Source organism: Procambarus clarkii, chromosome 28 (assembly GCF_040958095.1).
Source record: "Procambarus clarkii isolate CNS0578487 chromosome 28, FALCON_Pclarkii_2.0, whole genome shotgun sequence".
NCBI lineage: Eukaryota > Metazoa > Arthropoda > Malacostraca > Decapoda > Cambaridae > Procambarus > Procambarus clarkii.
In genome coordinates, this window is record NC_091177.1 from 4,841,387 (window position 1) to 4,868,216 (window position 26,830).

The 26,830-nt window shown below is 41.6% G+C and overlaps 1 long non-coding RNA gene across 1 annotated transcript in view; it reads left to right on the forward strand.

Annotated features, from left to right (window-relative positions):
* Positions 1–10,832: 10,832 nt before the first annotated feature.
* LOC138369509 (uncharacterized) overlaps positions 10,833–26,830 on the forward strand; it is a 45,844-nt gene continuing 29,846 nt past the window's right edge. Inside the window, exons 1-2 of the long non-coding RNA XR_011229851.1 lie at positions 10,833–11,178; positions 11,466–11,577. This is a non-coding gene — a long non-coding RNA (uncharacterized lncRNA). The remainder of the gene's footprint in view (positions 11,179–11,465; positions 11,578–26,830) is intronic.

Below are 26,830 nucleotides of genomic sequence, written 5' to 3' on the forward strand. Positions count from 1 at the left end.
GGGGGTGTTGTGGTGGTGGGGCGTTAGCAGTGGGCAGGTGTGGGGAAGAAAGTGTGGTGTTTGAGGGGACAGAAAAAAGGGGGTGGGTGTGCAGTAATTATAGGGAGGGTAGGAACGTATGTAGAGCATGGGACAACGTTTGCGTGCGTGCGTGTGTATGTGTGTGTGCGTGTGTGTGTGTGGCTAGTGTAGGCGGAGTGTGACGGGGGGAGGCGGTCAAGTGTGAAGGGAGGGGATGACCTACGAATCCAGCCTACACCGTCAGCATACTAGCGCCTTAGTGTGTGTCTCAAGGTTGCCCACACAGGGAGGGGACCTTAGGTCGATCAGGTGGTGGGGAGGAGGAGGAGGGGTTGGCAGTGTGTAGCAGGAAAAGGGAGGGAGGGAGGGAGGGAGTGGGGACACACACACATTTATGCATATATATCAATGAGAACAAACTGCGGGTTGGGGGAGACGGAGTGTGTGGTGGCGCGTGACAGTGCAAGGGGGAGGGGTGGTGAGAGGGGGGGGTGGAGAGGGGGAGGGGGTAGAGGTCGGGGGGTGGGGGGGGGTGGAGACCAAGGCAGCAAAGACAGCAGGAGAAAGAGGAGCTATAAGGAGTAGGCGGAAAACAGTAATAGGAATGTCAGAAGCATAGGCAGTGGGTGGAGGAGGGTTACCCAGCAGGCTCCAGGTGACACCGTAGCGCCAGCAGGTGACACCGTAGCGCCAGCAGGTGACACCGTAGCGCCAGCAGGTGACACCGTAGCGCCAACAGGTGATACCGTAGTGCCAGCAGGTGACACCGTAGCACCGCACCAGTAGGCGACACCGTAGCGCCAGCAGGCGACACCGTAGTGCCAGCAGAAGCAGGTCACGCTATCTACACGTCATTCACTATCGACCAACTTCTTACTGGCTCCTACCTACCTACCTTCCTGGCGTCCTGGCTGTCTTTTACTTGTGGTGGCGGGGTAGCAGAGACTTGGCTGACGAAAGTTTGTTTGGAGCATTTTAACCTGGCTTTAACTTTGGCTTCCCGGCTTTGTGGTACCTCTTGAGTCAGGCCTCTCTTTTGATAGCTCTGGACCAGGCCTGTCCTCTTACAGCTCTGGACCAGGCCTGTCGTCTGATAACTCTGGACCAGGCCTGTCCTCTGATAGCTCTGGACCAGGCCTGTCGTCTGATAGCTCTGGACCAGGCCTATCGTCTGATAACTCTGGACCAGGCCTGTCGTCTGATAGCTCTGGACCAGGCCTGTCGTCTGATAACTCTGGACCAGGCCTGTCCTCTGATAGCTCTGGACCAGGCCTGTCGTCTGATAACTCTGGACCAGGCCTGTCCTCTGATAGCTCTGGACCAGGCCTGTCGTCTGATAACTCTGGACCAGGCCTGTCCTCTGATAGCTCTGGACCAGGCCTGTCCTCTGATAGCTCTGAACCAGGCCTGTCCTCTGATAGCTCTGGACCAGGCCTGTCCTCTGATAGCTCTGGACCAGGCCTGTCCTCTGATAGCTCTGGACCAGGCCTGTCGTCTGATAACTCTGGACCAGGCCTGTCGTCTGATAACTCTGGACCAGGCCTGTCCTCTGATAGCTCTGGACCAGGCCTGTCGTATGATAGCTCTGGACCAGGCCTGTCGTCTGATAGCTCTGGACCAGGCCTGTCGTCTGATAGCTCTGGACCAGGCCTGTCCTCTGATAGCTTTGGACCAGGCCTGTCGTATGATAGCTCTGGACCAGGCCTTGTCGTCTGATAGCTCTGGACCAGGCCTGTCGTCTGATAGCTCTGGACCAGGCCTGTCGTCTGATAGCTCTGGACCAGGCCTGTCCTCTGATAGCTCTGGACCAGGCCTGTCGTCTGATAGCTCTGGACCAGGCCGGCACTCTGATAGCTCTGGACCAGGCCTGCACTCTGATAGCTCTGGACCAGGCCTGCACTCTGATAGCTCTGGACCAGGCCTGTCCTCTGATAGCTCTGAACCAGGCCTGTCGTCTGATAGCTCTGGACCAGGCCTGTCTGGTTCTTGCCATCGGATTCTTCCGTAGGCTAAATTACTAGAGCTGTCACAAACTACTAAAAATGTCCTCTGGAAAGGAAACGAGAGAGGTGTATAATATATAGAAGAGCGGCCAAATAATCCGGGTAGTGATGGTTATGTGGGCCTGTGGGCTGCATATATATATATATATATATATATATATATATATATATATATGCCTATACTTGCATAAACCACAAGTTAAAATTAATAATCTTTGGACAACACCCACCAGTGGGACTCGAACCCAGAAAGCACAACTACCTTCCAGTAGCTGCCATAACTAGTATGCTTTAACCCACTACACCATCAGACCTTACAAAAGAAGTAGATAGTTCGAGATATATATCCCAAACATCTCCACTTCCCGAAGGCACCAGATGAGTGTGGGGTCAGTCTGCATTTTTCGTCAAGCCACTGTCAATGTGAGAGAACTCGTGTCCAGCTTAATATATATATAATATATATATATATATATATATATATATATATATATATATATATATATATATATATATATATATATATATATATATATATATATAATCTGGACTACTTCCTAAGTCTGAGCAAATGATCTACTTCCTGTGCAAGCAGTGGAACGGCTTATTCCTCAACCCATCATGGACCTAAAAGTCAACAAGCCTACATCACCACAACTAGGGGGGGGGGTCCACAAGCCTGCATCACCACAACTAGGGGGTTCCACAAGCCTGCATCACACACAACTAGGGGGTTCCACAAGCCTGCATCACCACAACTAGGGGGTTCCACAAGCCTGCATCACCACAACTAGGGGTTCCACAAGCCTGCATCACCACAACTAGGGGTTCCACAAGCCTGCATCACCACAACTAGGGGTTCCACAAGCCTGCATCACCACAACTAGGGGTTCCACAAGCCTGCATCACCACAACTAGGGGTTCCACAAGCCTGCATCACCACAACTAGGGGGTTCCACAAGCCTGCATCACCACAACTAGGGGTTCCACAAGCCTGCATCACCACAACTAGGGGTTCCACAAGCCTGCATCACCACAACTAGGGGTTCCACAAGCCTGCATCACCACAACTAGGGGTTCCACAAGCCTGCATCACCACAACTAGGGGTTCCACAAGCCTGCATCACCACAACTAGGGGGTTCCACAAGCCTGCATCACCACAACTAGGGGTTCCACAAGCCTGCATCACCACAACTAGGGGTTCCACAAGCCTGCATCACCACAACTAGGGGGTTCAACAAGCCTGCATCACACACAACTAGGGGGTTCCACAAGCCTGCATCACACACAACTAGGGGGTTCCACAAGCCTGCATCACCACAACTAGGGGGTTCCACAAGCCTGCATCACACACAACTAGGGGGTTCCACAAGCCTGCATCACACACAACTAGGGGGTTCCACAAGCCTGCATCACCACAACTAGGGGGTTCAACAAGCCTGCATCACACACAACTAGGGGGTTCAACAAGCCTGCATCACCACAACTAGGGGGTTCCACAAGCCTGCATCACACACAACTAGGGGGTTCAACAAGCCTGCATCACCACAACTAGGGGGTTCCACAAGCCTGCATCACACACAACTAGGGGGTTCAACAAGCCTGCATCACCACAACTAGGGGGTTCAACAAGCCTGCATCACCACAACTAGGGGGTTCCACAAGCCTGCATCACACACAACTAGGGGGTTCAACAAGCCTGCATCACCACAACTAGGGGGTTCCACAAGCCTGCATCACACACAACTAGGGGGTTCAACAAGCCTGCATCACCACAACTAGGGGGGCGGGTTCCACAAGCCTGCATCACACACAACTTATAACATAAAAAGTGGTTAAGGATGCTTAGTATTCTTAGCACCAGCGTTGATTAAAAAAATATACATTTGGCTCTACCTCGTTCCCGTGGAAGAGGTGTGTGTATGTGTGTGTGTGTCCGTTTTGTGAAGGACTTCATCTCCCATTCAGTATCCAGTGTCTGGCTTCCTATTTCCTCCTTCTAGTTTCATTACCTTACATTTACTTCGGTTGAACTTTAGTAGCCATTTTTTGGACCATTCCTTCAGCTTGTCTAGGTCATCTTGTAGCCTCATACTGTCTTCCTGAGTCTTAATCCTCCCCATATTTTTTTAAACATCAGCAAACATTGAGAGGAACGAGTCCGTACCCTCTGGGAGATCATTTACGTATATCGGAAACAATATAGGTCCAAGGAATGATCCCTGTTGGACTCCACTGGTAACTCCTCGCCACTCCGAGACCTCACCCCTCACTGTGAGGAGTGAGGTCTCGGAGTGGCGAGGAGTCACCAGTGGAGTACCACAGGGATCAGTCCTTGGACCTGTACTGTTTCCGATATACGTAAATGGTAGGATAGGAAGGTGTGAGAGGACATGGAGGGAGGGTATGGGTGGGATAGGATGGGAGGGTGTAGGAAAGACTGAGGAAGATAATGACCCTAGCAGAAGCGTCATGGTGGTGAGTCTCAACAGTGTCTAGCGGACCGGGGTGTGTGGGGGAGGGGCGGGGTGCGGGGGGGAGGGAGGGGGTGTTGGGAGGGGCGGGGTGCGGGTTGGGAGGGTGGGCGGGGCGGGGTGAAGAAGCGCCCCTGGCAATGGTCGTGACTTCCGGGCCAGCGGGCTTCCGTCGCCGCCCAACACCGCTGGAGCCCCTCGGGGCTCTGCAACCTCGCTACCACCTGCTCTCACTGCTTCCGTACCTGCCACCCACCGGCCCACCCAGTACCTGCCATCCACCGGCCCACCCAGTACCTGCCACCCACCGGCCCACCCAGTACCTGCCACCCACCGGCCCACCCAACACCTGCCACCCACCGGCCCACCCAGTACCTGCCACCCACCGGCCCACCCAACACCTGCCACCCACCGGCCCACCCAACACCTGCCAACACAAGTTTTTTCTATAAATTAAACCGTATCTTTAGCGCCTTTACTAAATGACTATTCCAGGGATAGCCTGCTCCGGCTCGCAGACAGGGATAGCCTGCTCCGGCTCGCAGACAGGGATAGCCTGCTCCGGCTCGCAGACAGGGATAGCCTGCTCCGGCTCGCAGACAGGGATAGCCTGCTCCGGCTCGCAGACAGGGATAGCCTGCTCCGGCTCGCAGACAGGAATAGCCTGCTCCAGCTCGCAGACAGGGATAGCCTGCTCAGGCTCGCAGACAGGAATAGCCTGCTCCGGCTCGCAGACAGGGATAGCCTGCTCCGGCTCGCAGACAGGGATAGCCTGCTCCGGCTCGCAGACAGGGATAGCCTGCTCCGGCTCGCAGACAGGGATATCCTGCTCCGGCTCGCAGACAGGGATAGCCTGCTCCGGCTCGCAGACAGGGATAGCCTGCTCCGGCTCGCAGACAGGGATAGCAAGCTCCAGCTCTCAGACAGGGATAGCCTGCTCCGGCTCGCAGACAGGGAGGTGACCATTGAAAGGGAGGTGAGCACATTCAAAATCTACAAGAAATTGGAACGGGAAAGAAGTGGTTAGTTAATTAACATCCATTAAACAGTAGGAAGAGATGGAGGGTGTAGAGTGGAAGTAACTGGATCGAAGACAGCGGTGTAGAATGTAAAGAGTAGGAGAACGATTCCCGCCTTCATATATAATGGCGAAGAAGTAGCGCCACTATGATACTGATGAGGGTGACGGGCTGGCGAGGAAGAGCCACTAGGATAGTGAAGATAGTGAGGGGAAGGCGATAAGAAGCGAGCGTCAACAGGGAACCTGGGGCCGGAAACGAGGACCTGCAAGGTATGAGGCCAAATTGCTGCCCTTTGCAAGAACACTGGCAACTTGTGGCCACACAATCTTAGTAGTTGGGCATATTTGTATACAATTTATAGTGAGAACTCTGCCCTCGAGCAGACGTGTCTGTACTCAGCGGTCCGCGATGAGATGTTTGTACTCAACTAGCCTCTCAGTCCACCATATTACCCTGTTATCCATTCCATCTGTTTTCTGGGACAGGAAAACTACTTTATATCTGGTGAGTGTGTGCGGCATATATCTAGATATATATATACAATGCAGTTATTTGTATAACTATACTTGATTAACTGTATACATTGCTATCTTGTTTTGAATTATACCAACTGTATATAATAAATGTTGTGTATAAATGTAAAGAATTTATTATATCATTGTTTAGTACAATATTATCCAAACTGTTACTGTATATTGTATTTTATTATATAAAATATTTTATTATATTTATTATATAAATCAAATAAATGTATTGCCTGTGTCAGTGAAGTCTTTCAACTTTGTATTGTTTATGTTACACCAAAAATTACAGAAATAAGATTAAGAAGGAATTCGTGAAACAGAGGAATCGCAGGGTGGTAATTAAAACAAAACAAAATAATAAAGGTGATTGATAAAAAGAAGAATATATGCGAGAAAAGTATGGAAATAAAGAGGTGACAGAAAACTGAAAAAAGACGTCCACATATCCTTGGCACTGGAAGAATTCACAGATAGTTACAAGTCGTGGATTCCACAGTGCCAAAGATGGAAGGGCAGATTGACAACACTGAAGACATCGCAAGAGACTCAAGAAATGAAGAGGCACAGGAGGGCTTGGGAGTGAAACAGGGAGACACGTAAACACATAATATGCCTCCATAAAGAATATGAAGGCACGAGGCTAGCTAGCAGGCTCGAGTTTACCACAAGAAGGTATTGGAGCAAGTTGTCATGGTAGAAGAATTGGGTTATCGATAATGTAACTACTGTCGAATTAAATATTAAATAACTTTATTCATAAATGGTTGCACATTTATAACGAGTTAGTTTACACAAAATTTCAATACTGTACATTATTCACATATGAGAAAATCATAATAACATAACTCGTAATTATTATAATTATATATAGTTTATTCTAAATCTAATTTTAGAGTTAGAAGCTACATTTGTCAATTATTTATACCAGTTGATACACTTAAAGAGTAAGTTTTACTTGTCTCTTATAAAGTACTGAAGTGTCTGAAGGTAAACTTATTAAAGTCAGCCATGGATATTTTTTTTTGTTTTCAGTGTAACACTAATCAAATAATTTATTCAGTTTATATGGTTTCATATTAGGAACTACGTTGTCGTTGTATACTAGTGATAAGGTTAAATAATTATATATGTATATACTAACAATAATATGTACTTTATTTAATATAAATAAAGAGGGTGGAATCTCTCTGCCCTTGTTACGTGTCGAATTGTCATTAGCATGACGTCATATTGTTTACAGAATATCAACTCTTATATAAATTTTCTTTCCACATCTGTTTATTTAGCAAACCCTCAAGATATACAAAGAATAACACGTGTTATAACGAGTTGCAGTTGCAATACAAAATTAGAACACTTGCTGTGATTTGGTTTGTTGAGTTAAGGTATATTTACCTCTGGAATTTTATTAAAAACTTGCTGACCAACCAGTAAATATACTATAGTCCTGAGTATAGTCCAGGACTACAGTAAATTTACTGTGTATACACCGAGAGGCGAGGAACACCTCCTGGTATACATATCCCGTTCTCTGTGAGATTATAATGAAGTAATGAACATAGTTCTTCACTGATGACGTCACGGATGTTTGGCCCCCCCCAGAAGGTCAACAAATTGAATATTAATTAAATAATTGTATTAAAATATACATTGATATTTAAAATAATTGGCATTACAGTAATTAGTGGAATATCATGTTTGTTCCTTCGTTGGACACAAGCTGAAGACTTGTATTAGACTGATGCGTCTTTCAACATTTGGCCGGACTTAGTGACATCCCTTTGACCTGCTCGGGTCAGCGTGTGGTCGTCAGTTTGTTGTCCCGGACGACCACAACTCGATATAATATTGAGTTATTGTATTATTTTATTATTTTGTTTTATCCTTACTTTGAATACAGTGATGTTCAAAGTGACGATAATGTTTCCGCCGACCCATGCCCCACATTTACCAGAAATCAGGACAATTGAGCATTCTTCTGAAGCTTGGGCATCCCTTAGTGAGTCCCTTGGGAGCATAATCATTAGATTATGCTCCTAGAATCTTGTTCAGACCATAGTTTACAGCACCTTGAGAAAAGATGAAGGTTGCATCAGGAAATTCACTTACCCAACATACATTGGGTCTTTCCTTCACCTTCATTATTATTATTAATATTATTGTTATTATAGAGGATCTTATGAGAGTAATGAGTTTATACGGAGTTAATAGAATGTTAATAAATGTTGTGAAGAGCATTCATTGAGGATGTAGGTCATAGGACATACTGTAATGAGTGACTGGTTTGATATTAATGCTACACGTCCATGCTGTGTAGTGTAGTCATGATTGTATAGTGTATATTGTGTATGGATGGGGTGAGAAGGGCGGTGAAGGTCAGGATTCTAAAGAAAACTGGGAACGTTGTTTGTTGGGGGAAGGAACTGGGGTGGTGAGCACCTTACGGAGGAAATGATGGATAAATTTAGATTAGTTGACCGTTAAGTTATATATATATATATATATATATATATATATATATATGTATATATATATATATATATATATATATATATATATATATATATATATATATATATATATATATATATATATATATATATATATGCGAACTGATAAAATTCAAGATGGTAGAGTATGGAGTAGAGAAGGCTATCTGAACCAGATGCAAATGGATGTCTTAGAAGTGGTGAATTAGTTTAAACACCGTGGATTAGTAATTTTCAGAATATTCATATATGTAAGATAACTTAATAGTAGAGTAGGTCATTGAAAAAAGGCGGCCAGTGTAATGAAAGCTGTTTTTTTTATCTTTATTAAATAATATACAATGTGTCATACATATGAAGGGACCTGGTGGCTGAGTGGACAGCACTTGGTACTCCTGGTTGATGGTTGATACCTGGTTGATGGGGTTCTGGGAGTTCTTCTACTCCCCAAGCCCGGCCCGAGGCCAGGCTCGACTTGTGAGAGTTTGGTCCACCAGGCTGTTGCTTGGAGCGGCCCGCAGGGCCACGTACCCACCACAGCCCGGCTGATCCGGAACTTCTCTTAGAAAACCGTCCAGTTTTCTCTTGAAGATGTCCACGGTTGTTCCGGCAATATTTCTTATGCTCGCTGGGAGGACGTTGAACAACCGCGGACCCCTGATGTTTATACAGTGCTCTCTGATTGTGCCTATGACACCTCTGCTCTTCACAGGTTCAATCTTGCATTTTCTTCCATATCGTTCACTCCAGTACGTTGTTATTTTACTGTGTAGATTTGGGACCTGACCCTCCAGTATTTTCCAGGTGTATATTATTTGGTATCTCTCTCGTCTCCTTTCTAGAGAGTACATTTGGAGAGCTTTGAGACGATCCCAATAATTTAGGTGTTTTATCTCGTCTATGCGTGCCGTATATGTTCTCTGTATTCCCTCTATTTCAGCAATCTCGTAATCCTATGACACGGGAATGACACTCGTAATCCTATGACACGGGAATCGATCCCCAGCGATAGCAGAAACAAATAGGCAGTTTCTTTCACCCTGATGTCCCTGTTACCTATCAGTAAATAGGTACCAGGGAGTTTAACAGCTGTTACGGGCTGCTTCCTGGGGATGGTGTGTGTGAAAAAAAAAATTGATTGACAGTTGAGAAGCGGGCCGAAAGAGCCAAAGCTCAACCCCCGCATGCACAACTAGGTGAATACATAGCTCTGGTTATGAAGAAGATAGGAAGAAATGCAACCAAAGGTAATCATGAATGGCCTATCCTTAGGTACACGTTGAGCAATACAAGTGGACATTGACATCTATTTATATTTTCAAGAACGTAGAACAAAAACGAATGTAATTGAAAATTGTAGCGTATAAAATTCAGTGAACCGTAAGGCTGGTGATAGTGTATTGAAATGATTTGGTCATGCTGAACAAATGAATGATTAATTATTAGAGCGTATTCGAGTGAATGTGAGAGGAGGAAGGTGGAGATGGCTCGGCATTGTGAGTGCGTGAAAAAAACGAGGAATAATGGTGAATAGCGCGGAAGACGGTAGAAAACAAGGTTGGATGGAGTTAGCTTGTCAAGATGGAGTCTAGTGATATAGATCAAGTACTCTCAACAACTCTAGGGGAAGCACTTCACACCTATGGTGCAGCTGGGACGCTACTTTAGAAGGTTCGATGGAGTGTGGTGCTGGCGGGCTACGTCAGGCGGTGTACTGGGCACGTTATGGGGGATACATCGCTGTGTTTTGTAATATAATTTTCCTAGCATCTTTCCTATACAGCATGTTGCTGCCCCATTGTCTTGGGGCTGCTGCTTCTCCATCTGACAGGACTCGTAAACGGGGTAATAATTGTTATAATTATTATTAATGTTATTTACCAGTAAACTTAATAATATTGCAATGAAAGTGTTAATTTGACAGTGCAAAATACGAGCATCATTACCATATTCTGTTATTTTTTATATCTTAACTTATTATTCGTTAATGCTGTTAGGAAGTAAAAACAATCATCACATACAATTAAAGAATTACCCGAATCTGTAATAACAATTAATACGACACAGGAAGATGATCGGCCAGCGAGGTAGAGGCGCGACCTGGAGCATTAAAGAAAACGATGTATGGTGTACTGTACCAGCGATAACTCTTCCATACTACTGTTGAGGGAGGCCTGGAGATTATAAACGCTAGATGGCAGCACCCAGCGTGTCTACTTGAATTAGGTGTTAGCCGAGGTATGTAGGGAAGCTTACTCAGTGTAAGGGGACCATACCGTTTTATTGTTTTTGTCCTATAGGTCAGCTATACGTACATCAGGTGTTCTCGGCGGCGGATGCTAATTTGATGTTACCGAGGAAAACTTTAGCAAATAATCTCGTCCTTCTCTGTGTTAAATTCTGGATTGTAGTGACATTAGAAATTTATTTACGCAAACTGTTAATAACGTAACAGACGGAAATTATTTGTTGTGGAGAACGCTATAGACTGTGGACAGAGTGATAGGCGTCTTCAGTCATTAACGACCGCTAATGTGTTTACCATCTGACACAGGCACTTACCAAGGATGTTTTGGCGTCTTCCTGCTGAGTATTACTAACCCATCACCATCCCGTCACCTTCCCTGTCACCTTCCAACTCATGGTGAGCTATTTTGGTTTACACGCTAATTTTATGCATGATGATTATGCAGCCAGGTAGCCTAGTTTTTTTTAAATTATAAAAATGTCAATTTAAAATTAATTTTAATTAAAATATTGCCAATACTAACTTCATACAGTTGCAATACATAGTTTTCAGACAAACAGAATAATAGTGTTAAGATGTTTGAGCAATACACTGTGATTATGCACTTCGGTACGAGACACTTGGAGATGTGAGACTGGTTATGAAGTGATGGTCTATATCTTAGACGTAATGTTTACTTGCAGTAATCAACATGTACACAAGATATGAGCCGAGTGTGTGAATACTTCATGAATGACACAGCTGGCAGGGCCGACGCGGGGACCCGTCAGGCAGTTTCTTGCGGAAGGTTTCTTGGTAGGAAAATATTTTTTGAAACAGTCGGATTTTATTACTTACGTACTAATTACCTTCCCTGAGTAATATTCATTTTTATTCATAGTTGTGTTCACAGCCATTGTCATTAATAACCCTAACTAGATAGAGAGATCATGGAGTTTTGGGTAAATTTTGATGGAAATGATATTCCTCTTTGGTGACGCCATAAAGAGTAAACAGGATTACAATGTTGACCAGACCACACACTAGAAGGTGAAGGGACGACGACGTTTCGGTCCGTCCTGGACCATTCTCAAGTCGATTGTGATGAGGAAGTAGAGATAGGCAATAAATAGGCAAGAGAGAGGTAGGAACAAAGTAAGGTGTAGTAGAGGTGATAGTAGTAGGAATAAGAACAGGATTACAATGACGGCCTCTGTCTCCCCCTCACACAAGGTGGTCAGTGGAAAACGTCAAAGCTGTTGTTGTTGTACTTTATATTTTTCAAATTTGTAATTGCTTTGGTTATTGTTTGGCATTTCGTACATATGTTAATACCAAATGTTTATTTTCGTTTGGCGGTTATACAGGCTGGAGTACCCTGCTTTGTAGCGTTAGCTATTTTTCACTCATTGTGACATTAAATATGTTTGAGTTTTATATTTATAACGATTTATATTTTTTAATCTCCGCAAAACTCATAACTTCTATCGGGTACGAAGTTTTTGAAATATTTAACTTCAATACTTGCCTCTATTTGGGTATATTTTGTTTGTAGCATGTTGATATTCAAATTTTGTCCAACTATCTAACCAGCCAGCCTTTTTGAACAACCTGCTTTCTTCCTATGATTAAGGGCAAATCCAGATTTTTTGTGAGCGACTTAAGTCGACCCTGATTTGCCTCTTGGTTTTCCTCATAATTTTGAGTGGAATAGTGCTTTCTCCAGCTTGCTTGTTTACAGCCATAATATCGTCAAAATTACAGAAAGTTCAGTGAAGTACAGTATATGATAAACAAAAAGGTTGAGCCCCTAATCTACTGAACATCAAAAAGCTAGGGTAGAGACTGGGGTCTAAAGAACATTCAACACATCCAGTGTTGCTTGATATATTCTGTTGCCCTGGCATGCTTCTCCCCAGTATGTTACACATTTGGTCGTAGCAACAACAGCTCCAGCAACCTGGAACTGACAATCGGTTAGCAACCTGCAGATGGTTTCTGGAAGAGGATTCTATCTCGTATCATCCTGCATACTCCAATGTCTTTATCTTGATTCTACTCGCATAAAGCCATCCCTCCTTAAAGCTCCTCACGTACGCTTTGTACGTTGGTGACGGCAGAATAAAGGTCGTGGGAGTTTAGGGACAAGGCCGAAGAGGAAGGTCGGCAAATAATTAAGGCTGTTGGGAGGCAAGAAGAGTGAATTTAGGGACTAGTGGGGTTGATGGCTGAGTGGGCGGTTGAGGAAGGGGGGTTCGTAAGTTGGGGATGATAACAGGTTTGAACCATTTGTGATGAAGGGAGTTAGGAGGGGGTGGCCCAACGGGTTCAGCCAATATGGTCTAAAATCTGTACTGGCATGAACATTAAGATGTCAGTGATGTCACACACCTCGTCCGCAGTAAAATAAATAAATAAATAAATAAATAAATAAATAAATATATATATATATATATATATATATATATATATATATATATATATATATATATATATATATATATATAATATATATATATAATATATATATATAATATATATATATAATATATATATATAATATATATATATAATTATATATATATATATATATATATATATATATATATATATATATATATATATATATATATATATATATATATATATATATATATATATATATATATATATATATATGTCGTACCTAGTAGCCAGAACGCACTTCTCAGCCTACTATGCAAGGCCCGATTTGCCTAATAAGCGAAGTTTTCATGAATTAATTGTTTTTCGACAATCTAACCTACCTAACCTAACCTAACTTTTTCGACTACCTAACCGAACCTAACCTATAAAGATAGGTTAGGTTAGGTAGGGTTGGTTAGGTTCGGTCATATAACTACGTTAATTTTAACTCCAATAAAAAAAATTGACCTCATACATAATGAAATGGGTAGCTGTATCATTTCATAAGAAAAAAAATTGAGAAAATATATTAATTCAGGAAAACTTGGCTTATTAGGCAAATCGGGCCTTGCATAGTAGGCTGAGAAGTGAGTTCTGGCTATTAGGTACGACATATATATATATATATATATATTATAATATATATATAATATAACGTTTTACCTCTTATTTTCTCTTGGCTATTTTATTAGATTAGGTTCTGTTAGAGGAGGTTAAGTTTTGCGTGCTTAAACAGAATCGGTGATGTTACTTGTCTCACGTTGATACCGTACTCGGGTTCAGCTGGTACACAGGGTGGATATGTGAATGATTTAACGGTGATGATAGGGGAGGTTGGTGCATCTGGGGCTGCACACGCGTACTCAAGGTGAGGGGGGGGCGCAGTCAGGGAGACACCGTACTGGGTGGTGGGGGAGCTGGAGGTTGAGCACAGGTGTTGTGGGGGGGATGAGCTAGTGCGGCCTGCTAAAGTTCAGTAGAAGTGTACTACAGTTTGTCAGCCCATCATCTACAACTTGGCAAGCTGTCATACCTTTCACCTGTTTCATTTCATAAAGCTAGATCATGTAGTGTAGCACAGATGAATGTCAGAGCTCCCAATGGAGAGCTTATTAGTGTATATATAGTCACTAGGCCGTATGGTCACAAAACCACACGATACCGCGTGATTGAGGTCGTCGTCGACATGCACTGTTGCGTCGATTCTCGACTTTGTGGATAAGTCTAGAATTACGAGGATCACAGATTGTAAATATAATTATGAAAAAACACCCGATGCTCTTCTCTTCAAAATGCAAGTTGTAGTAACAGTACTGGACTAGTGTGAGCGAAGGAAACACGGTAATAATGTGTTTATTGTTCCATTCCTACTGAAGTTACACGGCTGCCACAGATACTGCTATCATCACACAGAACCCACGAATTTACCCCAAGCTTTTAATTTACCATAAAATGTGACCAGTGGTTCAATAAAATGTTGTGTTCAGTCCTAGGCTTTCCAGTGTGTCTTGAATGTACAAACGAATAACTGATAAAAGCTACACAAGCTGAAAAGGCTTAACCTCCTGTATTGATATATGTAATAATGCAAGCAGTCGTAATCGTTTACAACTGAATTTTTCCATTTAAAATTTTTAAATGTGGCATTATCGTTAAAAAAAAACTTAGTCTTAAAAACTTCATCAACACCCTCTTTTAGTTATAAAGCAATTGAACAAGTCATTGAGAACTGGAGGCAATACAAATTTTCTCATGTGGGCACCATAGTGAATTTTAAATTGGTTAGATTTGTAGCCTCGTGGAATGATTATAATCCTTGAAAAAACTCCATAGTAAAAACTTTGGTTCAGTATTACATATTCCGGACTGATTAAAGCTGATACTTCCCGAATTTAGTAACATGTCGTAAACCTTGTATAGTTCCCTACAACCATGATATTAGAAACAATAGAATATGGAGCCACGGGGAGGACTTGGTGTTCAAAAATGTACAACTTGGAGTAAGATTTGAAACGTTCCACATATAAATAACTAGAAAATTGTACATCTCGGCACGACCTACATAAGCTCTCGAGACTCGTATTTACAACATTGCTTAACTCGAGACTCGTATTTACAACATTGCTTAAAAAAAATGTTTGGCAGTGTGTTACCAACACGAATCCTGTATGCATATATGTATGTGTATTTATGTACATGTGCAAATTTACGTGTACAGAGTACTAGTGTATAAGGCTTTAGAATCTCGTGTAAGTAACGTTTGACGTAGGGGTTATCCTACATAAAAGACAAGGCACGTAACGACATAAAATGCCTCGGTATCCCAATCTCTATTCTTATACCTCACCCCAAGAAATTGACATTAATATAAACACTAGATGGCAAAAAACGAGTATTGTGATCTATATGTTCAGAACTGAGAACTGTGTGTACGGACAGCCCTAGGCGTTCAATAGGCGGTTGTAATAGTAATTGCGCAAAATCTGACTGGAATATCGTTATTTATGCCAGGTAACTACAGGTAACAAATTTCCAAACTCTGAGCACTTCAATTGTAAATTGAAAAAAGATAAGATGCAAACACTATACCTCAACACTATATTAATTAATGAATGAAAAGCTATCAGTGACTTTAGACCAAAGAGACCTGACATTTCTGGAGCTTCGTAAGTGCAGTATTTCATTCACTCACGGATATTGGAAGATATTCAAATATGCTACCACAATATTTATTAGTGCAGGCTGATAGACTAGACCTTCATGTATAACATACATATTCACAGATGCGGACATTAGTGACAGGTGTAACTCAATATTAGGATAGTTAGGTGGAATTCAATATTAGGACGCAGGTGTAACTCAATATTAGGATAGTTAGGTGGAATTCAATATTAGGACGCAGGTGCAACTCATTAGGATAGTTAGGTGTAACTCAGTATTAGGACGCAGGAGTAACTCAATATTAGGTTAGGTGTAATTCAAGATTAGGATGCAGGAGAGGTGGTTAGGATACAATTAAGTGTAGTTCAATGTTAGGACTTTAATTAGGTGTACTTTAGTGTTAGGATACAATTAGGTGTAGTTTAATGTTAGGATGCAATTAGGTCTAATATTTGACTATAGCACTTGGTGTGTAATTTAAATATCTAGGCAAAATTGCAGCTAACATCGAAGATTTACATGCTCTTAATTATAATACATTCCAATATGTATTTAGTGTCCCACATATTAATAGGTATTAAATGGTATTATGATATTTGTGAGATTGTCTCCTCACTTCACATTTTTAAACTAGATAATTCAAACTTAAGTTAATTATTCCTTCAGGGCATGTATAGTGTGAAATTTGGTTAAGTAAATTTAAGTTAGCTATGCTGTGGTTAGGATATGTGTGTATTGTGGTTAGGCTAGGTTTGGTTAAATTTATTTTGGCTTGGTTAGGTACGCTTTGAATTAAGCTAGGGAAAATTTGATTGAATCTTTTTTACAAGTTTAAAGTTTGCATAATTTGTCAAATATTGTTGTACCGAGTAGTACAAACGGTGTAATAAGTCTCTCTTGAGTTCAATATTATTCTTGATAACATTAGGATGTATTGCGATGGCATCAGCTAGAACAACAACGATAATGAGGTTATAATATTATTAACAAAGACGGCAACCGTAATAGCAACCGCAGCAAATACAATAACAACCAAGATGGCAGACACAGCTGTGGAGGCTACTTCGGTAATTATGGCGGGAGTCGCCAAGGTCGCAGTTGCCGCTCCTCGTGTCTGATGCCTCTTATGTATTATATATTTTGCCGTTCTACTTTCCAGTCTTGTTAGTCTTCCTGCTACTCTTGTTTCTTCTTTTGTTTACACTCCATGTTTTATGTAAACATGTTGAGGTAAAACTACTCTCATTAGTTTAGTTCTTATCGGTGTTGTTGCCAAGAACAATATTTAATTAGAAGGCGAACTTTGGAAGTGTTGCCCCATCATTTGTTTCGCTTTCTCGCGGCGAGTGGGATCATGCAACCCATTCTCATGAATAGTACATAGCATGTTGACGTATAATTTCCCAAAGGCAAAAAACTGATGTATTAAAAATGGTAGCGGCATGCGAAATTGATGGAAGTTTAGTTTTCTGCTCGTGGGTCCTTGGGAAGGTTGGGTTTGGGCAATTTAGTAGAACAGTTTAGTGACGTGAACGCTCGGGAGACCGGGTTGAATCTCGTACGACGCCCTGGGGGTGACAATTTTACCCTGGGGTTGGTTTTCGTGGCTTTGGGTCCCCCATTCCGGTCATCGGACCTGCCACTGGAGGGGTCGCCCGTGAGGAGCGATCCCTATAGGTAGGTTTTGGGGTTCTTGGCTAGGGCACGAGAGGTAGGAGTGGGTCTTGGCGCCGGCGTAGAATGTTTATGTACTAGGACTTCCCAGTTGGAAAGGAAGATCACAGCACCCATTCTTGCACCGACTTGTACTCCCTCTCGCTGCCCTGATAGGTCGAGGTAGGTGGCCCTCTCAAGCTGCCCTTTCAAATAATACTTGTATTTTAACGCCAAAATATCGAACGGACAAAATACGGCGTACTATGAATTATGGTTTTGTTCCATAGCTTCCATAGCTTTAATACACCCCTTTTTGCACGTTGTGACAATTTTCCCTTAACTTCAGGGCCCGACCTTTTATTTTTTATTCTTAGGTGACCAAGTGTTGTTTAAGATTTAATTTTTAATTTGGTGGTGTGCCGCTTTTGTTAGGGTATTAAGCAGAGATATCAGTAGGGACCAGTGACTTGCTGAGAGCTAAGCTCGCACGACTGAGTGGTGGTCAATTCCACAGATAGTGCAAGACGACTGCAACTAACCAACTTGAACTTGTTAACTCTGGGTTTGCAACAACAGGCTGGTGTGCTACTTCTCATTTTAGGATATGGGTGTTATGATTATTTAGCCGTGGCATCTGTCAGTGATCTAGCCGAAACCTATCTTATTTTCCAGAGTGTGTGTAATTTCTAATGTGTCAGAAGACATTTAATAAGTTGTTCTAGGTGTGGATTGCAATAACTAGTGTAGTAGACTTGACTATCGATGTTGGATTCAAATTTGATTTTTATTAAGGTGAAGGACATTAATGTGATATTATTGGCACTACTGAAGTTATTTACAAATTTTAGAAGTTGTTTGCGTCCAACCATCAAGGTTGAGTTGTTGTTGTTCAGTCATTGTGGTTATTTGACCTCAGAGTGCCAGCATTAGTCGACATGTTCCGTCTTATAATAAGTTGGTGTACATTGGAGCGTGGGTGATTTGATTTTTACATGCCACAATAGTGATAGCTATAAATCTGCAGCTATTTGTAAATATGCAAACTATACAAGAACAGAAAGGGAAATGAATTCAGAAGACTCCAGATAACTTCAAGAATTCTAGATTGACTTACAAAATGAACAAAAGTAGTTAAAACATATTAGTCGGGCAGTGTTGAAATTACCAAATCAGAATGCGAAATTATTTGGTTTCGTCATTAATAGTGATCTTAATTAAGCCAGAACTTTAAAACGAAATAAGACAAATATAATACAGTACTGGATTCGTATTTAGAAGCATAAGCAATATGGTATCAAAAGTCATCCTTCAGTTTTATCTTGCTCTTGTTAGGCCACATTTAGATTCTGTTGTTCAGTTATTGTCACCGTACTATAGAATGGACATAAATTCATCTGACCTCGTACAGAGAAGAATGACTGACAGTTTAAGGCTGGAATTAGAAACCTGTCTTATAAAGAAAGATTAAAAATGCTTACTTTACGTTCTCTAGAAAAATTAAGCGAAAGGAGTGGCATAATTGATGGAAATCGATGAAAGGGTATAACAAATGGGATGTAAATAAAATTTTAAATATTAAAATAGAACTCAAAACACAAAGAATTAAATGAAGAACTCGAAACAATAGAATTAAATTGGATAATTTAAGATTCGTGAAAGACCTGGGTAAATACTACTTTGGGAACAGGGTTGGTAATTTATTGAATAAATTACCAACAATTAAATTAATTATTTATAGAATAAATTACCAGTAAACATAGACGAGGAATAGCTGGATTGATTCAAGGGAAGGTTAGACATATGTTTGATTGGGTATAAATAGGAGCTGCCTCGTGGGCCAGTAGGCCTTCAACAGTTTTGCCTATTATCATGCGTGGCGTGTTCCGGGAAAGGGTGATGTCGCTTATGGTGTGCAAAAGTTCTCGGGTCTGGATAGTTACTAAAATTAATCCATTATATAATTGCTGTTGCCCCTTACAAGTGTGTGTCGTGACTGTCGACATCGCTCGCTGTTGTTCCCTCTCCTCGAAAATACAAGAACAAAAAATTATATACAAATTGCCAGTTATATTTATTCAAAACATGTTTCTCTATATTTGTCCTTTTTGTATTTGCCAAAACCCAGCAATCTGCTGAGCTTGACACGTCAGTCACTGGCAGTTGACTTCCCTGCCTGAGGCTTCTACATGCTCTCATCTCTCGCCAGAGGTTTGTGTTCACCCGCTCTTCACAATACTAGTGTACTACATTAGCCTTCCCGGCTTGGTACATGCTGTTGGTAATTACTAACTGTACTTGTATTAAATTGAGTGTATAAATCGTCTGCCTATTTTGGTTTTCGTAACTTGGAGTTGCACGAATGCTTACTTTTTGAGCGTGCTGCAGACAGTCTGAAGAGCCTACTAGGTGTTTATTCTGCCGGAATGACCAAATATTTTTTTTTAAGTTTAAGGCACTCTTAAATGTTTGAATATTTAACTAGTACAAATGACGCAAAAAAAAATCACTAGATCGTAAATAATATATTGATATATAATTTGTTTATTAATAGTGAACCTTAAAGGTAATATTTAACTAATCTATAAAATGTTGTTGTAGTCTGTGGAAATGTTATCATGAAGCGGTCCTAAAAAAAACTGACCTCAGAAATCTGGGGGGCTCTAACTTTTATTTTGAAAGTGACCGTTGGAAAGTATCCAAAGAGAAACATCCTACTGGGTTTGCATGAACCAGTAACACCCACGGTGTTTGTCTTCATTATATAAAAAGTGGTGTTCACAGGTGAAGAGAAATCATTGCTGAAACTTACTCTTTCTTTTATTCCCAATATAACCAGGGAGGAATTTGAACGCAAGTATTAGGCTCTCATTACTACTCTGAATAAGGCATTGAACCAAGACGTGGGTTCACGACTATAATTCTTGACCTATCTTACAACAACGAATATTCCTTTTATAAGCGTTGCAATTGAGAACGGTTAACGTGGCCTTGAATACATGTATGGTTTCTTTTCCAAGACTTTGGTAACGTATTAGGAAACTTTTTGGTTTCTCCCCAGACGAGTTATGCAAGACTAGATGTTTTGTTACCTCTGGCGAGTTCAGCATTAAAAGGGTTTAGAGTAAAGGTCACGACGCAACTTTATTGGTTTTTGTTAAGGTCAGTAAAATGTATTTTGCCTTTCCTCGTTTGAGTTTACCAATACAGTAACTTTATATCCTATTGCTACTCTTGTATTATCATTTTAGAGAAGTTGAACATTTGTCAGTGAAGCAGCGTTATAAACTGCATGAAATTCTTACTTAATATTTTTTAAGTTTGGGGGTCTTTCATTGCTCTTCTACTTGGCTAGCCTGAATAAAACTATTGAACCATTATTGTCGTATCAGAACTGCGTTCCACAGAGCTTCCAGTACATACTGCTTTCCTATGAAGCATTTTATTTTTAAATTTCTCCAAAATTTGTAAAAACAAAATGTAAGACGTTTTAAAATGAAATATTGTAAATTCTTCTCTGCATTGCTTAACGTAATCATATCTTGGGAATCGTGATGGAACTTGAAGACATATCGGCTAGTTATTTAGTGTGTAAGTAACACGAGTCATAAGCTGTACCCAGAAAATGGACCTAGATGCCCGAACAACCGTGGACATCTTAAAGAGAAAACTAGATCATTTTTTCAGAGGAGTGCCGGACCAACCGGGCTGTGGTGGACATGTGGGCCTGCGGGCGCATGCAACAGCCTAGTGGACCAAACTCTCAAAGTCAAGCCTGGCCTCGGGACGGGTAGGCCGGGCTTGGAGAACGTTCAGAACCCCATCAACCAGGTAACCAGCTAGAGCTAAAGATACACCCATCCTATGCTCACACCTCCATTCCTTCACGCTGATGTAAATTTACATAATTTACATATGCATATGTGAGATATATAATGTGGTTCGTGGTCGAAGCCATGACTCGATACGTGGTTCGTGGTGGACAACCCGTCCTCCACTCCAGTCCATTACATCCAGCGGTCGATTCCACAGACGCATTGATATATTTTTACATGCTGTTCATTCAAAACTGAAATTTTCTCAAATATAAATTAATATTATAATATATTGGCATATTGTGCATATATAAGCATAGGTTAGGTTAGGTGTCTAGGTTTTGTTGGCGATTATTTGTATATGTATTACGTGGGTGAAGCATTTATAGCGTTGTGGCTCGAACAAAATTCGTCAGTGATGCACTTGTTCCGGAAGTGTTCGAACGTCAGCAGTTGAGTCATGTGTAAACCGTTTTTCATTCATAAACGGGGTTTGGCGGGTGGATGGAATCACTTTTGGGTCTTTGTTTGGAGGACGGGCTGTGGTCGAAGCCATGACTCAAGACGTGCTTCACTCGCAGCCAGCCTCTACTATTAACACTCCCAATATCTCCATAGACAAAACACCTTACCTAGTCTTAACTATGCATAAACCCACTATATTTGGGAAAACACCGGTTTTTATTATGCAATAAGGAAAAACTGTCAATGTCCGGATGTATTAGTCAAATGCTGATTTACTAATGTTGGATATCGCTAAATCTGTACCCATACTATGCCTTGGGGAATAGTATGGGTTTGTATTTGATGTGAAGCGGCTTCAGTATGATGTTCAATAGCAACATATGTTGCTAATATATAATATAGTTCAGTCTCCATAAATTATGACACGTGAAAATAACATCTAAAATTGTAATGCTAGGAAATGAGCTTAACTCGACTAACAGCTGATAAATTATTTGTTCTTGTTTGAGTGACCTATGTGTCGGCGTTGCCTAGAGACGAGTAATGTATTGTGTAGCTAAATGTTTTGTGGAATAATCTGGTCATTTGTCTTGGCTGGAAATATTGGCAGGAGAGTCATGTGCCTGAACATGGTGTATCTCAATATTATCCCCCAACTGGAAAATCTGTCATTTAATTTGCAACAAGATGGTGCTGCATCACACAGGGCCAGGATTCATCAAGCATTCCATATGCAAAACCTTATTCGTCTTTTCTTATCATGGTGGATTAATTTCCATTTATTGAGCAGTTTATGAGCTATGATGTTTTCCATCATAATAACCTTGGGTCAAGACGACCTCGCAGCGTTTCCCCAGCTCGTAAACTGTTTAATTAGTACAGACTAAGCTGCAATGATCGAGGAAAGATGTGCAGGTTTCTAAAATGTGCACGTAAATGCTTGATGAATCCTGCCCCGTCCAGGAACTCCTGAATAATACCTTACCAGATCGACATGCTGGTAAAGAAGAACCATAAAGGTCACCATCCCACCACCCAGCTTGATCTTTATTGATTCTTGTCTACTTGGATTTGGGGAGAGATGAGGTGTATCGGAAAGCTGTGACTTAACGTGGATCACCGAATAATGCTCCAATTCTGACTCTAGACGTGCTGAGCACCAGGTAAGGCAGCGTAGTTAGTTTTGGAGCAACAGCCGGTGCTCAGTTAATGCATTGTGTCGGGGGACAGGAAGCCAGAGCGTATTCATACACGTTGGGCTTATATCGAGAGCCCCCACCCCCCCTCCCAAAGGTCGAATTACTGACCCCGCCCAGGATGCAACCCCACAACAAGCTGACTAACTCCTGAGTACATACTTACTGCTTGGTGAACAGATGCATTAGCTGAAAGAAAATGTTCCCAACCATTTCAATCCCGCCCCGGATTCGAACCAGAAATTCTAGTGTGCGTGTCGAGAATGAACCCTACTGTACTACTGGGACCCTGTCAGAGTCGCGCCTACTAAAACTAGTAAAGAATTTAAGAGTTGAAGTTAAATAAACTTGTATCTTGAAATTCATTGAAGCCTACTACTAGCAAGGCGGGATTTATCTGCCAGATTGATAGGCTAGCTGGATGAAATATGTATTGTGTGTGATATTTTAAATGCGGAAATTCATCTACAATTTTGTTTCTTTTCCCCGCCATCATATGAGAGATTGACACTGGTTGCCCGCGATACATAATGTGTGGGATCTGTTGAATATGGGAACAATGTTGGGAAAATATTTTGAAACTGGTTATGGTTACAGCAACGATTATGACCTGGAAGAGTTTAATATCTTGAAATGTAAATCGGAAACAAAACTGATAATACATCCATAATTATGCACTTTTAACCTGTAGTGAAACTCCTCACACCTTGTAGTAGAGTGTTCGAGAAGGTAGAGACAATAAAGGCAGGGGACCCGAGGCAACAAGATAAGTCAGAGATACAGCCCAGCATGTCGGAAGTTGCCGGAGGATTGGCCGTTTGATTATTTTACAGGAAATGACGGTTCTGCTCTGTTGGATATCACCTGTCCGAAGGCCAACTCATTAATTTGCCGAGCGAAATGTATCGCGCTAATTCCAACTTGACATCCGTAGGATCTAGTTTGTGATCTAAGCGTGCCCGACCAGCTGGCAAGTCTGTTTCGGCGAATTGATTACGTTTTTCAATCGTTTGACTCTTCTCTTTGTGAAAAGTTTTTGAACTCGCCTTAGATTTACATTTTACTCGGAGGGTCTGAATTTAGACGTTCAAACTCTTTGATGAAGTATTTATTGCTGAATATAGGTGCTGTCTGTTCTTTATTTAAAAAATAAAGCGTAAAAATAAACATTTGCAGGAGCTTTAATATAATTGCATATAATGCAATTTAGTTTTGTTTAGTCTCCTCGGAATAGTGGTGTGCAGGCAGAGCAGACCGAGGCTACTATACCTTTATTTTATCCAGTATCTATAGACAGATCGGAATACAGTCCAGCACGTTTTCCAGCACAGTCCATTTGTTAATCTAATGGTTCGAAAAATAGATCTGTGCTAATTTTAACTACAACGGAAATTGGCGAGATAAAATTATATTTTGAATATAATTAAATTTACCTTTTCAGTTTTGGGTCATCTGGTAAGTTAGGATACGGGCACTATAAATTGATAGTTTTCTTGACGTTGGGAAACCTTAGGAGGACGGGCTGTGAATTCATATCCTAATAATAGGGCAATTAGTTGAGTAAAAGGCCAGAGTAGGCCCGGGAGAGCAGAGCGGCCATCACAGCAGTGGTTGGCGGCAGTCAGGCGGGCGCCGTCGCCGCAGCCACCACATCCCCCGCCCCTATCCTTCCCGCTCTCCGCCATTTTTATCCCCTCTCTATTTTTCCTTACCGCTCCGCCATATTTATCCCGTCGCCATTCATATCATTTCTTATCCCATTACCGTTTCAGATCAAAGTATTTTCTAAAACCTATCCTTTGTGTAAATTTAATTTTGGAGTTCCTATGAATTTACAATTTAACTACATAGTGTATCTGCCAGATGCTTCTCGCTTCCTCCTTAGGTATGACATTTGTTCTCTAAAGTAAGATTTCGATAGGATATTATTAAAAAAAAATTGTACTTGGAATTAGTTGTGTTAGAACTTAGCAATCTTTAAGAAATAAAGCTTTGGCTGCATATGCTGTAGTTATAACTTCTTAGCTGCAGGAACGTACCACAGTAGAGTAAGTGTAAGTAATGGCTGAGGGAATGCTCATTTGACCCTCCACAGTATTGGGACTATTTCCTTTTCTGTCACGTTTATCACAATAAATAAATTCACGATTTTCACTAAGATTCACTAAGAAAATCACGATTTTCAACTTATCGATAACCTAGTCACAGATTGCGTGTTATTCTTTACTCCTCATGGTACCTGGAGTATGTTCTGGCGGGTTCATTTACTCTCCCCACCCTCTCCAAGCTGGCCAGGGCAACTTGATCCAACAGGCTGTTGTTTGAAGTTGCCCGCAGGCTCGTACATCCACTACAACCTGGGTGATCCGGCACTTTTAGAAATTTGTCCAACGTGTTCAAGAAACAATTAGACGTCTGCTGTTTATATTTTTCTTCGATTGTGTATATGACACAATTTGAGAAGTGTATTCTGTATATCCTACTGTTACTGTTTAACAATAATGTGATAATATATGTGTGGCTGGGAGGAGCGTGGAGCCGGCCCAGGGCCGGCACACCCAAGGTCGCTATTATTCCTCCGCCCAGCTAAGTAGCACCTCAATATATATACCAATTATTTCTAATCTGCAGGATCTATAAAAACGTTTTTGTTAATGAAAAGTGGACTCCCTTATATTTGCTACAAATTGAGTATTATTTGATGTGAGTTTTCAGAGACTTTCCACAAGTTGGTTGGGTGTGTGGTATTCCGGGGCGAGTCACCGGGCGTCAGCGGACAAGACAAAGATAGAGGTGGTCGTCAGGGTGACAACAAGTCCCAGCATGAACGTTTCGCACTGCCCAGATAGTCCAGCTAAGCCACTAATTGTATTCTAAGTGAAAGCAGATTAAAGTAGTTATTGTAAATCATATTGAGTAATAGTTAGAGTACATTTTCGTAACATATTGTGTGTGCAGAGTGCTGCAATAATTTCTGTGTATTCATGTATATTTTACTTGTGTAGTAAGTTATCATTATAGCATGAGAATTTATGATGTGCGGTGATGTCTCAAATAGTGATCTGAGGAAATGGAGCGTTTTGGGTGTCAAGATGTGATATATATGAATTAAGGTCCAATAGTTTTACCGTATACATATAATTCTACTATAATTAGTCACGAAGCGGGACGCCCACCGATACACACCATTCTCGGACTAGGCACAGGCAAATGGGCAGAGTTTTTTACCCTGATGCTCCTGTTACCTAGCAGTAAAAGGTACCTCAGAGTTAGTCAGCTGTTACGGGCTGCTTCCTGGGGGGGGGGGGGGGAAGGGGATAGATAGTAAGTTAATTGATTGACAGTTGAGAGGCGGGCCGAAAGAGCAGAGCTCAACCCCCGCAAGCACAACTAGGTGAATACACCACATAAATGATCTTGTATGTTTTTCTTTGTAAATATATTTTAATGGAAATAAGCAACCTAAGTTTCTAGGTTACTTTCTGAGGTTACATTCTACTAATTCTAGGCGAGTAGTTAGACCTTGGTGGGTGGGGGGGGGGCCCTCGATACAAGCCTAAAATACATGTATACACTGGCTGACTGTCCCCGACAAAACTCATTATGACTTGAGAAAAATCAGTGGCGCAAGGACTGTGTTCTGGGATACAGAACTCTTCATTTGCTTGAACTCGACTGTTTGTTACTCAGCATTCTGCTTGACAGGAAATTGAATATCCATCGCCACACTTGTTATTCCTGTTGATCTCATTTTATGGGCTATGGATGCATTTATCTAATTACTGCAATTTTCTTTTTCTTCTAATGCTGCTGTGGTGTTGTCATAGTGGTTGA